Source organism: Grammomys surdaster, unplaced genomic scaffold (assembly GCF_004785775.1).
Source record: "Grammomys surdaster isolate TR1022 unplaced genomic scaffold, NIH_TR_1.0 126531, whole genome shotgun sequence".
NCBI classification, from domain to species: domain Eukaryota; kingdom Metazoa; phylum Chordata; class Mammalia; order Rodentia; family Muridae; genus Grammomys; species Grammomys surdaster.
The window spans coordinates 14,168,216-14,173,474 of NW_021621323.1; positions in this window are offsets into that span (position 1 = coordinate 14,168,216).

Genomic DNA, 5,259 nt, shown 5'->3' on the forward strand with positions numbered 1-5,259 from the left:
ACTACTTATCCTGTGTTCTAAACTTAGTTATTTGACTTTTGCCTGTCTTCTCCATGATGATATAAGCTGTGGGAGGGTAGAGTCCCTGCTGTTCCCAGAACACATTGAGAGAAGTGGTGCAATACTTTCAGGTTCTATTTGTTCCCTGCTATTCCACATGGTCTCTGGAGCCTAGGGAATGGGAAGATTAACACCAGCCAAGGGCCAGGTTCCTCCTTCTCTTTCTGTCTTCTGCAGATGAAAGGTATTGATTTCAGCGTCTTTTTTTTTTCTTGTATTTTTCCTTCCATGTAGGTCTTGTCAGGTTTTTAAATTGAAAAATGAAGGCCTAAGGATTTTGCTATGAGCCTCTATCAATTACTGCTGGAGTCAATGCTCTGGATTGTTTGTGTATTTGAGTATATCAAAGTTTGGCAAACATTTAGAGTTGGATGGTGCCAAGTTTCCAAATCCTGTTCTTTTTGTCTTTAAGTATTTTCTGAGGTGAACAAGTTCACGATCCTGAAAGAGGTGTGTGTCTATCTGAATGTGTGATTGTTCTTCCTCTCCAGGTCAGTCAGTGGATAGAGAATAAATAACCTGGAATCTGAGAGCATATTGATATGGGCATTTCTAGAAACAGGATCTTTGTAATGAGTAGTGCCTGGGAAGTGGAGATGATCAGTTTCTGCAATATGGAGACCACTGGTGAAGAAGTTTAACCAGCTGTAGCTATGCCAGATCGACAGTATCTCCTGGATCAAGCTTGATGAAATATCACACACAAGGAAAATAACACATGTTGATGAAAAGCTGGGGCCGTTTATACAAAAGAACGCATTGTCAGTTCTTTCAGATGAAGTTAGGAAAAGAGCTAGGGTTCCAAGTCCTGCAATGAAGGCTAAAGTCCTGAACTGGGATGACATCCAAACAATGTCTAGCTGGGAAGTAACGGAGCCAAAGCAGAGGAGAACAGTGAGGGTCTGGGGACCATTCTGTACTCAATGCTCCAGATACACATGGGAACCACATGTTGACCTCAGGCACAGAGCATAATTAAGCTGGACATGTCACTGTTTTTGTGTTGGTTGTATCTTAATTCATCAGTTTATTTTATAATTGCTATTATCATTCAAGCAAAAAGCACAATCAAAAAGTAAGTAAAGATGTACAAGTTTCAGTATTAGAAATAATCAGAGTCACATACATATGCAAGTGTCCTAATGATGCTCTGCTAAAATGGTAATGAGTGAAAAATGATTCAAATTCATGATATATATTATACACATATAATATATATGTATATATGATATACATATATCAGACAGATGTACATATATATGATACAGATACATGTCTGATGTATATGCTTATATAAAATATACAAAAACATACATATCATATATATAACATACACATATCACATATACATAACACATATACATATGTATGTGTATATATTATGTATATCATATATACATATAGATGAAACTGTTGAAAAGTAAAAAAAATTAAAAATTTTACTATCTCAAGTCTTTTGCTACATGAAGTTTTGATACAAATAAAAAGACCCCTCTCCAATAGTGTTCAAGGGTACCTTTCCTCCCTACCCTTTCAACACTTTTATTTTGACCTTTCAAAAACAATTGTTTTATAAATGTGGGTTGAAATCTCATTGTGGTTCAATTTATGTTTAATGATGGTTAGTAGTCATCAATATGAAGGCCCTTGGTCCATTTTTAAATCAGGCAATTTGTCTTTTTGTTGTTGTTTTAACTATTAGGCTGAAGTTCCTATCTATTTAAACACCTTATCAGATGTATCATGTTTTTATATGCTCAATATGTTTTCAAATACTCTTCCATTCTTTAGGTTGCTTCTTTAACCTACCTTGGTTTTGCAGAAATACTTTGGTTTGATATTATTCTGTTTGCTTATTTTTGGATTTTTGCCTATGATTCTTGTTTATATCTATGACAATGTCACCAGAATGTCCTTTGTCCCTATGTCTTCTGGTGGAATGAAATTTCTAGATCCTGCATTTTTGTCTTTAACCCATTTTGGTTGCTATTTTTTTTTAATGTTGTAAAATGAGGAGTCTAATTTCGTTCCTCTATGCATAGTTTTCCAAATAATATTTATTTGAGAGATTTTTTTCTTTCCCACTGTATACTCTTGGCAACTTGGTCTTAAATCAGATAATTTTAACTGGGTGAATCCATTTCTGAATCACTATTCTGTTTCTTTGGTCAATGTGTCTTATTTAATGTCCTTACCCTGGTACTACGATTATGATAGCTTTGTGTAGATTTTGAAATTAGTGTGACACTTTGGTTTTCTTCTTTTTCTTGGAGTTTGCTTTGGCAATTTTAAATCCTTTTCAGTTCCGTATAAATTGTAGGGTTTGTTTTTCTATTTCTATGAAAAATGGTGCTGTAGAGTTTGGAGGGATGCCTCCAGTAGTTAAAAATACTCTTCAATCCCCAAGAATCTGACGACCTTTTCTGGCTTCTGAAGGTACTATAGGTACATGGTGCACAAATATACCATATATATATGGTGCAGAGGTATACATCCAAAAGATCAACAGACACAAAAACCAATAATAAAAAAACATACCATTAGAATATTGATAGGTACCTGAAGGAGCTGTAGTTAACTTTTGGTAATATGAACATTTAGACGATAACTTTTTTCAATCTTTTAACTCAAGCTATCTTTCCGTAGCCATTATCTTTTTAAGCACTGTCTACAGGATGTACTGTGCAAAGGGCCAGAGAGATAGCTCAAAGGTTATAAGCACTGGCTGCGTTTCCAGAGGATTTAGTTTTGATTTCCAAGCACACATGTGGTACACAGACATGTATGCAAGGAAAATACCAATGCACATAAAATAATAAATTAAAAAATATATCAAACAAGATATAATCACTAGTATTATTGGCATGAGATTTATCTATGCTATTTGCTAATCTACTTAATTTTTAAAAAGACTGACTTAGTTTTTAATTACATGCATGCATGCATGTAAGTTTGAGTAGTGAGAACACATGCCCACCATGTATATAGGAGCTGAAAGAGGCCAGCTTAAGGCACTGGGTCTCCAGGATAAATTACAGGCAACTGTGAACTGCCATATGGGTTCTGGAAAATGAACCTGGGTCATCTGCAAAAGGAAAAAGGCCTCTTAACCATGGAACCACCTCTCCAGGATCATTTTGTTCATTTGATTTTTGAGATGGGATTTCATGTATTCAGGCCTGGTCTTGAACTTGCTATGCAGCTCAAGCTGGTGTTAACTACTGGCCCTCCTGTCTCTGAGTACTGTATTGAATACACACACACACACACACACACACACACACACACACACACACACACACGTTGAACATTTTTTTAAGAATTTCTCAATAATTTGAGACTTCCCTGTTGAGAATTCTTTTTAGATTTGTTCTCCATTTTAAAATTATATTGTTTGGGGGTTTTGATATCTAGTTTCTTGAGTTCTTTTTTATATTTTGTATATTAGTGCTCTATTGGATGTAGAGTTGTTTAATATCTTTTCCTATTCTGTAGGCTGCTGCTTTGTCTGACTGATGGTGTCCTTTGGCTTATAGAAGCTGTTCAGTTTTGTGAGATACCATTGATTGTCAATCTTAGTGACTGTGCTACTGGTATTCTTAAGTCTATTTTCTTGGAATATCTATTTCCAATTCTTTACCCTGAGGCCTGTCTTTGATGTTGAGGTGTGTGTTTTTGGATACAGCAGAAGGATATATGCTGTCTTTGAATCCATTCTGTTAGACTGTGAATTGAGACCATTGATATTGAGAGATATCAATGACCAATGACCTTTGATTTCTATCATTTTGTTCGTCAGAAGTAGTGTTGGTAGAGTGTTTGTGTGTGTGTGTGTATGTATATGTGCATGTGTGTGTGTATGTGTGCATGTGCATGTTTGTGCATGTGTGTGTGCACGTGTTTGTTTGTGTATGTTTCCATTCTTTTAATTTTGCTGGTGTGAAATAATTTATTTCCTTTGTTTTCATGGATGTAGTTTACCTGCTTAGGTTGGAGCTTTTCTTCTAGCACTTTTTTGTGGGGCTAGATTTGTTGCTAGAAATTGCTTAAATTTGACTTTATCACAGAATATCTTCATTTTTTTTTTGTCAAAAATGAGTGCAAGTTTTGCTAGGTATAGTAGTCTGACTGGCATCTGTGGTCTATTAGAGTCTGCACACAGATGTCCAGGCCTCTCTGGCTTTTGGAGTATCCATTGAGAAGTCATATGCAATTTTAATAGGTCTGCCTTTCTATGTTACTTGGTCTTTTTCCCTTGCAGCTTTTAATATTTTTCTTTCTTCTGTATATTTATTGTTTTGATTATTTGGCAAGGGTACTTTCTTTTCTGGTCTAATCTATTTGGTGCTCTGTATGATTCTTGTAACTTTATAGGCATTTCTTTTAGGTTGGCAAATTTTTCTTCCATGATTTTATTGAAACTATTTTCTGTGCCTTTGAGGTGTATTCTTGTCTAGATTCTATTCCTATTATCCTTGGGATAGTCTTTTTATAATGTCTCAGATTTTCTGGATGTTTGGGTCAGGAGTGTTTTATATTTAACATTTTTCTTGACAGATGTATCATTTTCTTTTATTGCATCTTCAATGACCAAGAGTCTCTTTTCCATCTTTTGTACTTTATTAGCAAAGTTTGCCTCTATAGTTCGTATTTGAATTCTTAAATAGTTCATTTTCAGAATTTTGTCAGTTTGCATTTTCTTTATTGATTCTACTTCTAATTTCAGGTCTGAAATAGTTTTACTCTTTTTCCCTCCCTTTCCACTGCTTGTTCATGTTTTCCTGGATTTTTAAAGGGATTTATCAGTTTCCTTTTTAAGGACCTGTATCTACTTCATAAAGGCTATTTTAAGACCTTTTTCTTGTGAAACAGCTAATTTGGAATATCCAGAGCCTGATGAAGTAGTGTTGCTGGGCTTTGGTGATGCCATATTACCCTGGCATGTAGGCGTCTGGGTTCTGATTTCTGGATTTATCTATTTGGGTGAGTATTCTATTCCTTGGTTACTATTTCCTATCAGGATCTTCAGATAGTGTGACAACAGTGTGTTGCCTGTTTTCTTGACCTGCTCAGCTGGTATGTTCACTGGGAATGCCTACTGGTATTGGAGCCTGGGATTCTATGCTGGGATAAGTTAAGAGAAGGAAGGCTGGAAGAGCAGGTCTTTGTGATCCATTGGGAATAAGGCAAGAGATGAAA